Source organism: Aquarana catesbeiana, linkage group LG07, assembly GCF_042186555.1.
Source record: "Aquarana catesbeiana isolate 2022-GZ linkage group LG07, ASM4218655v1, whole genome shotgun sequence".
NCBI classification, from domain to species: domain Eukaryota; kingdom Metazoa; phylum Chordata; class Amphibia; order Anura; family Ranidae; genus Aquarana; species Aquarana catesbeiana.
Window position 1 is genome coordinate 277,487,793 of NC_133330.1, and position 12,142 is coordinate 277,499,934.

Below are 12,142 nucleotides of genomic sequence, written 5' to 3' on the forward strand. Positions count from 1 at the left end.
TTACTAAATACCCTGGAATGTCTACGTTCCGAAAATGGGTCATTTGGGGGGCATTTGTACTTTTCTGGCTTGTTAGGGTCTCAAGAATTGAGAAAGGCCGCCAGTACATCAGATGTGATCAATTTTTTATGATTTGCACCGTAGTTTGTAGACTCTATAACTTTCACACAGACCACATAATATCCACTAATTTGGGTTCTTTTTACCAAAGATATGTAGCAGTATAAATTGTGGCCAACCTTTATGAAGAAAAATTGCTAATTTGCAAAATTTTATCACAGAAACAAAGAAAAATGCGCTTTTTTCCCCCAAAATTTTCGGTCTATTTTCATTTATAGCACAAAAAAATAAAAAACCCAGAGGTGATCAAATGCCACCAAATGAAATCTCTTTGTATGAAAAAAGACAAAAAAATCATTTGGGTGCATCAGAGTGGTGCACTGGCAAACCTAGCACCTAAACGCCAAAATAGGGAGAGCTACATGGATTTTTTTTTTGGGGAAGAGGAGCTGTTTCATGGCAAAACAATGTATAGTGGCCTGTTTCCTGCTTAATATATTTTGCCAATTAATTTTAATTAGCATAAATGTTTTTGCGCACATGACACATGTGTAGCCTTGATAAAGATATCATTTAATAAACAAATTGTGTATTATTTTACCTGTGCATCAATGTTTTCTTCATGGTCAAATATTTTAGGTGATATGGGTGACTCAGGGGAAATAGGGTCCAAGGAGCAGCGATTAGTTTTTGGGGTCTCCAGACACGAGAGAAAACGTAGGCTCTCAAAATACCACAATCGAGGTACATAGACATCATCAGCTCCAGCACCAGATCTTTTGGAATCCTCTATTTTTTTTTTTATATTCCTTCTTAAAGAAGGAGCGAAGATTTGCAATCTTGCCTTTCACATCTAACACAGAAGCATGTGGCGTTATGGTTTTCAATAAGTCACCTAACTTCTCATCTCGCAACTGTCTATTGGAATAGTCCTTTGAGGTCACATTCCAGAGGCATGAATTTTTCCGGTACAGATCAATAAATTGTGGGAGGAAATTTGGGGGGATAAATTTGGTTGCCATTGCTGTAGGACATGTAAAAACATGATACTAGTCATAAAATATAACAGCATAACACCAAAACACTATATGACAGAATGTCAAACAATATGCATATTCAAGCAAGACAACTAAATTTACAGCAGGTGGTTAATAGTGTTTAATCTTGCTTGTGTATTCATTTAAAAAAGCTTCTATTAAACTGCCGCCCCCCCCCCAAAAAAACAACCGCCACAGCTGGTCATACATGTTCAACCCCCTTGTACAATTCTCCTTTAGATTTACCTTAAACTATGTAGTGCAAGGGCCTGCCTAATTGGATACAATAGAAAATAGTTTTGTTTGACCTCATATTATGGTAAATCTAAAGGAAAATTGTACAAGATAATTGAACATGTATGGCCAGCCTAACATATCTTACGGGTGTAACATGTTCCCGAAGGTGAACTTATCCTTTAACTCTTTCACAGCCAGAGCCTTTTTTTTTTTTTGGCACTGGTCTAAAAAATCATAGTTCCAATTTTTTTATGTCACATATTACTTTAAAGATGATTTTAGGGGGGCACAAAACAGGAATAAATGACCCAATTTTTTGGTAAAATATAAAAGCTGAGGTTGCGCTGAGTAAATAGATACCCAACATGTCAAACCATAAACATGTCAGTACCATATATATATTTTCCATAGGCTATGTTTTAAAAGCCCCCTATAGGTCATCAGTTTAATCAGTCCAGAGGGTGAGGTGCACGTCAGTCCCAGTTGGTTGTGCTAACTGTCACAACCAACTGGGACTGACGTGCATGTTTCTATATACCCCTGTGAGTGAGCACCGGTCCAATATCCTGGAACCTTTGGAATCATGGCCACCGGCGGGTCATTCTCTTACACCAATGAAGATATAACCCAAATATATACATGGACTACGGGATTTAGGGACTTTTTGATTGAAAGTTCATCCCCACAACTCACACGTAAGCTTGAAAAATAATTACAACAGCTTACTTCCATGGAGTTGCATGAAATCACGTTTGCGGAGTACCACAAATCCCAGCTTATACCACAAGGACTTAGAATACGTATAGTACCTACATTGTTTGCCCAAAATGATTACAAAAGAAGATTTAAACAGATCATCAACAATTGCTCTTTTGATTTAATCACTTTAACAGTTGAATGAGATTGTGAGGACTATTCTAATAACCGTGTGTATAATTGGACAGAATCTATTCGTTTTCGAGCGAGATTTAGAAATCTACGATGAGACCAGCAATTATCTACATCAAACTCATCTATGGCTTCCACTGGCTCTTCAACTAGTGCCCGAGAGGTTCTTCTTTTTAAAACGGGGGTCCTATAAATGCCCATGCAGGAGAGGAGGGAAGAAAAATCGAAGACGTTACAAGAGCTGGTGCAAGCAGGGGAAGGAATCGGCAATGGACAACTACTTGTGCGGTACACAATATTTCTTCTCTTTCTTTAACCACTTCAGCCCCGGAAGAATTTATCCACTTTCTGACCAGTGGGTTTTTGCGATTCGGCACTGCGTCGCTTTAACTGACAGTTGCGCGGTTGTGCGGCGTGGCTCCCAAACAAAATTGACGTCCTTTTTTTCCCACAAATAGAGCTTTCTTTTGGTGGTATTTGATCACCTCTGTCGTTTTTTATTTTTTTTCGCTATAAACAAAAAAAAAGCGGCAATTTTGAAAAAAACGCATTCTTTTTTACTTTTTGCTATAATAAATATTCCCAAAAAATATTTAAAAAAATGTTTTTTCCTCAGTTTAGGCGGATACGTATTCTTCTACATAATTTTGATAAAAAAAAAAATCGCAATAAGCATTTATTGATTGGTTTTGCACAAAAGTTATAGCGTTTACAAAATAGGGGATAGTTTTATGGCATTTTTATTTTACTAGTTAATTTTTTTTATTGTGACTGCGACATTATGACGGACGTGTCGGACATTTTTTACACATTTTTGGGACCATTGTCATTTATACAGCAATCAGTGCTATAAAAATGCACTGATTCCTGTGTAAATGACACTGGCAGTGAAGGGGTTAACCACTAGGGAGCGGAGAGGGGTTAAGTCAGTACTAGGGATGTGTTCTAACTGTAGGGGGATGGGCTGTGTGTGACACATCACTGATCTCTGCTCCCGACATGACAGGGAGCAGAGATCAGTGACACTGTCACTAGGCAGAACGGGGAGATGCTTGTCGACATTTTATCGAGCAGAGACATACAGTGTCACAGTTAAAATTTATGGTGATAGATGGTATTTCTAAAAATAGACGTGGAGGAGATAGGGAAATGGCTTTAAGAAAAATAGAAGTCAGCTGGATCCATTGACTGGATACACTCCAGCCGAAGGAGTTAAACTCCGACTTTGATCTATACCTATTTCTTTGAAGAGTGATTTCTTTGAATGGTGATTAATTTTTTCATTCAAAATGGTTTTTAGATAAAATGTATTTTTTTTGACTGATCGTTCTATGTGTGGCTGATTGTTGGTGCGATCCGGTGCAGAGTGTGTGCACGGGGTTGCACACATATATATCGGCAGACATTGTTGTGTACATGGCATGGTATCCACGTGTGTTACACGCATGTGGTGACATGTGCAGGTGGACACAAGGATGGATAGGTCACGTATTAATAGATTTCATATTTAGGGTTGAAAATGTTTTTATTAGTATAAGGTAACAAAGGAAAAGCACAGTTGACATAAAGAAAATATTTTACAGCACAATGATAACCAGCATGCCAAATGGCGATCGCCCACAGCAAGGCTGGTATCTATGAAAACATGAGTGGTCATATTAACAGGCTATGTCAAACAATAAAAGGGTAAGACAGGACAAGAAAAGAAAAGAAGGGGTAGTAAGATTGGGGATAAGGGGGAGGAAGGGGTGGGAGTGGAAGGGGATCTGCTGGCGGGGACCAGAGAGGAAGGACTCCGGTTTATCAATTACGGGACTTAGTCAAGGTTCAGATGAAGTTCAAGTTATAGAGGGAGCTGGATTCGGAGGGGTAGGAAGCAATGTAACCAGCGTATCTGAGGAGGAGAAGCTCCGCCAGACCGACCATATTATTGTAAATTTATCATAGGTGTTATTGTCCAGCGCCAGCATCTCCTCCATACGCATAATATCATTCATGGTGGAGGTCCAAAGAGATAACGGGGGGATAGTAGTTGTCTTCCAAAAGAGAGATATGAGTTGGCGAGCAGCAGACAGAAAGAAGCGTAGTAAACAACGTTTTTGAGAGGTTATTGATCCCGGTAGGATAGAGAGAAGAGCTATTTCAGAAGTCAGTTGTAAAGGATCATGATAAATTTTTTTCATATACCTGGAATACCTGTTTCCAGAAGGATCCGATCACACTCCCACCAGACATGAAGGTACGTACCTGTGGCTGCATTGCATCGCCAACAGGTAGATGGAGTAGAGGGGATTATTTTCCGTAATGTAGCGGGGTCCCTGTACCATCTTGACATAACCTTAAAATTCTTCTCTTGTGAGTAACTTGAGAACTTTGTGCAAAGTGGAAAGCAGTCTGCCATTCCGCTCTTTCCCAAGTCTGCTGACCACATCCTAGTGTAAGTGGGTAGGTCATTTTGTGTGATTGCTTGAATCAAGCTGTAAACATGTGAAAGTAAATGTCTGGGTAATTCTTGAAGAGAGCCCAGGCATTCAAATTCAGTCAGTGGGCGATGAGTCTGTGAGGAACTGAATAAGTGTTTGGTAAAGGTTGTCAGGTGTAGGGAGGTAAGCCAGTCCTGTGTTCCTGTCGGGATGTTTGGAGTTCCGTTGTCCGCATGAATAAAGGTGTGAGCTTGTGGCCAAGAGGAGTGAAGGAATGAACCTAGAGCATGGGTCCCTATGCCTTGTGGAAAGGCTGGATTTTCAAAAAGTGATAAGGGGGATGGATCCGAGGATAGGATCTTGCATAATCCTCTCCTATACCAGAGCACAAGGGCAGCTGTGGTTAGAGGTGAAGAACCAGATAAGTCTGGTAAATTGCCCTTATAGCCCCAAAGGAGAGCCCGTAAATCGACAGGAGAGATATCCTGTTCAACCATCACCGAGGCTTTTTGAAAGGGTCGTGGAAACCATTCTAGGGTGCGAGCCATCCATGTGACTTTGTAGTATAACTCATAATCTGGTAAGCCTGTACCACCCTGCAATTTTGGCCGTGTGAGTAGTTTATATTTAATTCTAGATAACCCTTTATTCCATAGAAAACTGATGGAAAGGGAACGTAAGGCAGAGAAAAAAGATTTGGGGAATGAGTGAAGGAGTGAAGAAGGGACATGGTAGATGCAGTGAGAGAAATGTTAAGGGCCTCCGTCTTGGAGATGTTAAGCTTAAAGTTGCTTAGCTTTCCAAAGCGTTGGAATTCTAAAAAAAGGGAAAGAAGAGTTATATGGGGCTGGTGGGCATATATGAGTAAGTCATCCGCGTATAATGATAGTTTGTGGTGCGCAGATGGTGTGCAGATGCATTGTATGGAATAATTTTGGCGGATGGCACACGCCAAATGTTCCATAACAATAACCAAAAGAAGGGGAGAAAGGGGGCAGCCTTGGTGAGTCCCGTTGGATATATCAAATGCTTCTGACGAGGTACCGTTCACCAAGACCGAAGCAGAGGGGTGAGAGTAAAGTGACAACATAATTTTGGAGATGAAGGGGGATCCTAAACCAATTTGCTCAAGGGAAAGTCTCAAAAAGCGCCAATTGACCCGGTCAAATGCCTTTTCGGCATCGAAGGAAAGAAGGCAAACCTGTTGTCGGTGGCGTTGAGAGTATGAGATGAGGTGAATAGTTTTGGTAGTGTTGTCCCGGGCCTCCCTACCCGGAACAAAACAAACCTGATCTCTATGTATGATCCCAGGGAGTAAAGGAGAAAGACAGTTAGCAAGGATTTTGGCAAAAAGTTTAAGGTCAATATTTAGTAAAGAAATAACTACTGCATTGCGAAGGATCCTTATTAGGTTTCAGAAAAATGGATACATTGGCTGATAAAAGTTCTTTGCAGGGGAGGATAGTGTCGTCAATGGTGTTAAAGGCCCTAGTTAGAAATGGTACCAGCAAAGGCGCAAAGGTTTTGTAAAACCTCGGGGTGTAGCCATCTGAGCCCGGGCACTTGCCCGGTTTTAGCCCTTTGATGACACCCAGGAATTCCGGCTCCGTCGGGGGACCATCCAGGTCCGTGGATTACTGTGGGCCAATCACAGGTAGCGCCGTCTCCAATATATATGTCTGCATTGGGTCCTGAGAGGGAGACACAGGACTGTGCGGGGTCGTTTGCGGGAGGTTATATAATTGAGAGTAAAAGTCTTTAAATGAAGTAGATATGCCCTTGCAGTCAGACTTTGGTCTGGTCTGATTTAGTAATGAAGGGAATGGGGTGACATGGAGATCTAGGGTGAATGACCCGTGCTGGGTGTTGACCACATTTGTTAGCTATAGAATAATAAGATTTGCGGGCACGGTCCCTAGCTATTAGAGAGTGCGATTCTAGTAATTGGAGAAGATCACGGCGGTAATTTGAAAGAGTAACGAAGGTAGAGGGATCCAAAGTTTGTTTGTGAAGGGATTCCAGATCCGAAATGGTGGTCAGTAGGCGCCGTATGTCGTCCGATCTAATTTTTTTCAAACGAGAGCCGTTTTGTATAAGGACACCCCTGACTACACACTTCAGGGCCTCCCACTGGTTGAGTGGAGTGGTAGTATCTGCTATATGATCAGATCGGAAGTTTTGGATCGCTTTAGGAACTTCAGCGATACATACTGAATCTCACAGAAGGTTGTCGTTAAGACGCCAAGAATTCCCTCTACATGATTGTGGGGGTCGGGCAAAGGGTAAGTACACCGGAAAGTGGTCAGACCAGAGAGCATACCCCAGGGAGGTCTGTAGTGGGGTATCTAAGAGGGATTGTGAAATGAGGAAGTAGTCTAATCTACTGTAGGAATTGTGAGCTATGGAAAAATAGGTAAAATCTGTCTGTGAGATGGTGTATGCGCCACACGTCCACGTCCAAGTGATGGGAGTGTAGAAGGGATCGTGAGAGTGAGGTCATGGTTATGGAAGACTTACCTGTAGATGTGTCGGCAGACGGGGACAGAGCCACATTGAAATCACCTCCAACGATAACACAGGGACCTCTGAAGGAGGCTAGTCTGGTGAGAGTGGAAGATAGGAAACAAGCCTGGTCCATGTTGGGGGGCGTATATATTGGCCACTGTAAAAAGAAAATTATTAAATTTTAATTTGAGAAACACAAAATTTTAAATTTGAGAAACACAACAGCCATGAGCATCAATACAAGAGTCAAGAACCTCAGGGTGAAAAGACCTATGAAACGTGATAGAAACCCCTTTGGACTTAGCTAACGGGTTAGAACTATGGAACCAGGAGGTGATGTAGTATCGATTACCTATCATGGGTGTTGAGCCAGAACGAAAATGGGTTTCTTATAGAAGGAGAATGTTAGTTCTTTGTTTAGGAAAGTGGTAGAGGATCTGGCTACGCTTCTCAGGGGTATTAAAGCCCCTACAATTGTAGGAGGCTAGGTTAAGAGGTGGAGTAGCAGCCATATTGGGAAGGGAGGATTAAGAGTAATAAATAAAATAAAGTAGTGGGAGTCCCTCGGGGGCCAGTCCCAGCCAGCAGAAGGGAGGGGAGGAAAGGGGGGGTAGTGGGAGGAGGAGGGACAAGGATGGGTAACAAAATAGAGGAAGACAGATAAGACAAGAGGGTAGCTGCATAAAAGCACAAGGAGGAAGAGAAAGAGAAGGTCCCAGACTCCAAGACTAGCAGAGTAGCAAAGCTACATGTTTTATCAAGATCAAATGCAGGGAGCTGGGACTCGACAACATTAAATAAACCAATATACTCAGGGCTTTTTTTTCAGGGGGAACTTGGTGGAACTCCGTTCCACCACCTCTGGCTCAGACCCTTTGGTGCCTGCTCACCACAATCACTTGTAAACACAGAAGTCTGGATTCTGTGTTTACAAGTGACAGCTCTGCACTCTGTAGGTAATGCAATCCTGGTATTTAATGCCCCTTTAAGACCCTCCTACTGTTTTTGTGAAATTTGACTGAACACACCCACTATTTGATGTGATTTGGAGGGTGTGTGTAGGTGGAGGGGTTTTGTGGGGCCGTGGTTAAGTTCCAGCACCTATTGTTTGAGAAAAAAAGCCCTGAATATACTGAATATACTGAAATAGGACACTAGGTGGTGCCATGTAATCAAAAATGCATAAGTACAAAATACAAAAGAATGTATTGTGGGAAACATCTAAAAACCAGGGTACGGTGCCAAGTATAAGCACCGAATATTCCTAAGGGGGGTTAGTGGTTAGCATGGGAGAGCTCCCAGAGCCCCCGGGTCCCACAGGGCAGGAAGTAGGTATGAACAAGTTAAGCTGTAATGGGGGAAAAAAAAAACAAGTTATAAACAATGAGATACAACATTGGGATAAAACATGAGGTAACGAGGTACTGGAAGCAGTTATGCTCGCCATGAGAGCAACTAGGGGTGCAATCAGGCGCACATGTCCCTGAGGAAAAAAAAACAAACAAAAGTTTGAGTTCAGTAAGCGAAAACCTCAAATATCAAAAAGATGGATGCACTTAGAGACAGGTGTCAAGGCAAATGAGGAGGGCGGTAGTTGCAAGAGACAGGGCTGATGATGTAGGGTAAATTTTCCCTTGTTTAGCCTGAGTCCATCCTTCCAGCCTTGAACTGAAGAACCTTGTATCTTCTGAAAGAAAGACCGAACGTTGGTAAGTAGTAGAAAACCTTCCAAGTGGAAACCTCAGAGAGGAGAAGATCATCAGGAGAGTCTCGGAGAGGTAACACTCAAAGATTCTAAGTTGGCGCAGGAAGTTTTTCTGCTTTCCAATGGAAAAAGATGGACAACCAGCCGGTCTAGGGGACATCAATCGTCGGGATCTGTGCGAGACGAGGATCCAGGGCGTCGTTTGCGACTCTGTTTTTGCCACTGAGGTATGTATGGCAGGCCAGGTGTAGGAGGAGTGAAGGGCCAATCCGGTAAAGAAACATGAGGCAACTCCAGAGTGCTGAGAAATGTGGGAAGATCACCCAGCGTGCGAAAAATGGCAGTCTTCCCGTCATGGTGAACCCGCAATTGAAAGGGGAAGTGCCATTGGTATTTCAGCTGACGTGACTGAAGTAGCTGTGTGAGAGGTTTTAGGGCTTTCCGCATAGTGAGAGTTAGACATGAAAGATCAGGCAGCAGCATCACAGGGGTGGTATTAAAAAGAATAGAGTCCTGCGTGCTGGCGGCACGCATGATGGATTCCTTAATATTATAGAAATGCACTCTGCAGAGCGTGTCGCGGACAAATGAGGTATCAGAGTTCTTGGGGCCAGAGGTCCTGTGAACCCGGTCAAGCTCAAGGGGGTTATCTTTGAGCAATTGTAAAAGCTGGTTAAAAATGGCCGTAACCGCTGCTTTTAAACCCTTGGATTCCATAGATTCAGGTATGCCGTGAATGCGAATATTATTATGCCTGTTTCTGTTTTCAATGTCGTCTTGCTGAGACGCTAGGTGTTGCAGCATGATTGTTTGGGAATTGAGTACTTCTTCATGTGTCTGCACTGTGTTATGTAGGGCCTCAGTGGTGGCTTCTATATCCTCAAAACGTACACCAATGTCCCGTTTGAGCTCAGAGATATCCTGTTTGTAAGTTTTCTCTATGCGATGAACGCACTGTTCAAAGTCAGCCTTTGTGAGGAGAGATCGCATGTAACTGTGGAGAGATCTCATCTGTGTTTCTAAGTCCCATCCATCCCCCGAGCCCAGGGATGTATTGGAATGGCTTCTGGAGAGCCTGGGGGGACAATCCTGTGTCACGGGGATAGGGTGGGATGCCTGGGAGCCATCCAGAGAGTCCAGGGCTGACTCAGAGCGGGCCGGGGATGGAGGCGCCGGCGCCATCTTGGATCCAGGCCGGCGCTGGACCGTGGCCGAAGATCGGATAAAAAATGCCCTAAATCCCCTCCAGGTCAGGATCCCCCCCGTTCCCTTCTGGTCCCTGTACTTATCCTTCCCCATTCTGGTCGGTTAGACAGCGGCAAGCGGTGTGGAAAAGCCCTGAGGAGCCGAGGGATCCGGGAGCTGAAGCACTGCACGTCCTCTCACTCCATGCGTCAGGCCACGCCCCTAGATTTCATATTTATTGTATTTTGTTTTTTTATTTTTATTCTATGTTTTCCTAGGATTCCTGATTATTACATCCTATATGGTGTGAACTTCTTTGTCTTTTCCATCTCTGCCCATGACTTTTTGATTCCAAGATCACAGAAAAGTTGTATTTAAAATTGATATACGTTGATGGTTTTGGTGTCAGATCGGTTTCAGATAAATTGATTGATCACTTTAATTGATTTAATTGTTTAATTGGTAGTGGACGATATCTATATCCATATATTTCCATCACATAGGGGACAAAAAGACCCTGCATGTGCTCCACTGAATGTAATGCAGTGCACATCACACTTCATTCTTTCCCAGCCTTGATGGCTGGGGAGACTGAACGAGGACCCGGAAATGATATCCCTACTGGGTCAGCAACTAGAATGGGAGGCTATGCTGGGCCCCCAGATAGGCAAGCAAAGTAGGGGCGCACGCAGGGTATTGGCAGCATTCGGACGGCAGCCCAGGCACCAGGACTAAACTTTTTGTCGCTATTGAAATCTTTGCTGAGCCCTTCATTTAGAAATATCCTTTGAGGGCTAGTTCATACCAGCCACTGTATTGCAGCACAGCGGCTGGTGTGGCATGCGATCTGGCTGAGCTCAGCAAAGTGATGCGCTGAACTCGCCAGGTTGCACAATTTCCTTTTTTCTTTTGTTTCCAAACTAACTTTAATATTTATTTATTATTTATTTATGTGACTTATATATCACCGTCAATTTACGCAGCGCTTTACATATACATTGTACATTCACATCAGTCCCTACCCTCAAGGAGCTTACAATCTAAGGTCCCTAACTCACATTCATACATACTAGGGACAATTTAGACAGGATTCAATTAACCTACCAGCATGTCTTTGGAGTGTGGGAGGAAACTGGAGTACCCGGAGGAAACCCACGCAGGCACAGGGAGAACATGCAAACTCCAGGCAGGTAGTGTCGTGGTTTGGATTCGAACCAGCGACCCTTCTTACTGCTATATGTCACAAGACCTCTTATAAAGTTGAGTTGCTGGACGTGTGGTGCGAGGTAAAGGATTGCTTCTCACCACGCTGCACTGATAAGTATTGCATGCAGTTCCAATTATCAGCGCATTATGCTGTGAACCAGACGCATATGAGACCAGGCATTTTGCCTTGTCCATGCGGTGGGCCTGTGCTGGAATAACTGCCCAACACAGTCCCACCGCATCTTGTGTGAACCAGCTCTAATGCAGCGCAGCATGCATAGGGTTACCACCCGTACGGGATTGACCCGGACAGTACGGGTTTGGCAACTTGTGCCCGGGTTTCTGTCCCCTGGAAACCCGGGCACAACTAATATCCAGTCCCTCTGTCTGTGTCCCGTCCTCCGCCCCATAGCTCTGTATTTATTATGTGGCCGGGGCGGCTGTGCAGCGCTCCATATCACAGACCACCGGTGTAGCCTGTCTGTGTAAGAGGCGAGCAGCCGCGAGCTCCGACCGACCTCACGGTCCTCATCTCATGGAGCCTCAGCCTCGCCCTCTTCCTGCTCCACCACAGCTGGGGACCGTGGGAGACGAGAGGTGACAGGGGAGCCCGAGACCTTGTCAGCACAGCGGGATGCTGGAAACCAAAGGTATGATTGCAGCGGCAGCCCCCCTCCTCTCTGTCAGCCCCCCTCTCCTCTCTGTTAGCCCCCCTCCTCCCTGTCAGCCCCCCCCTCCTCTCTGTCAGCCTCCCTCCTCCTCCCTGTCAGCCCCCCCTCCTCTCTGTCAGCCTCCCTCCTCCTCCCTGTCAGCCCCCCTCCTCCCTGTCAGCCCCCCCTCCTCTCTGTCAGCCTCCCTCCTCCTCCCTGTCAGCCCCCCTCCTCCCTGTCAGCCCC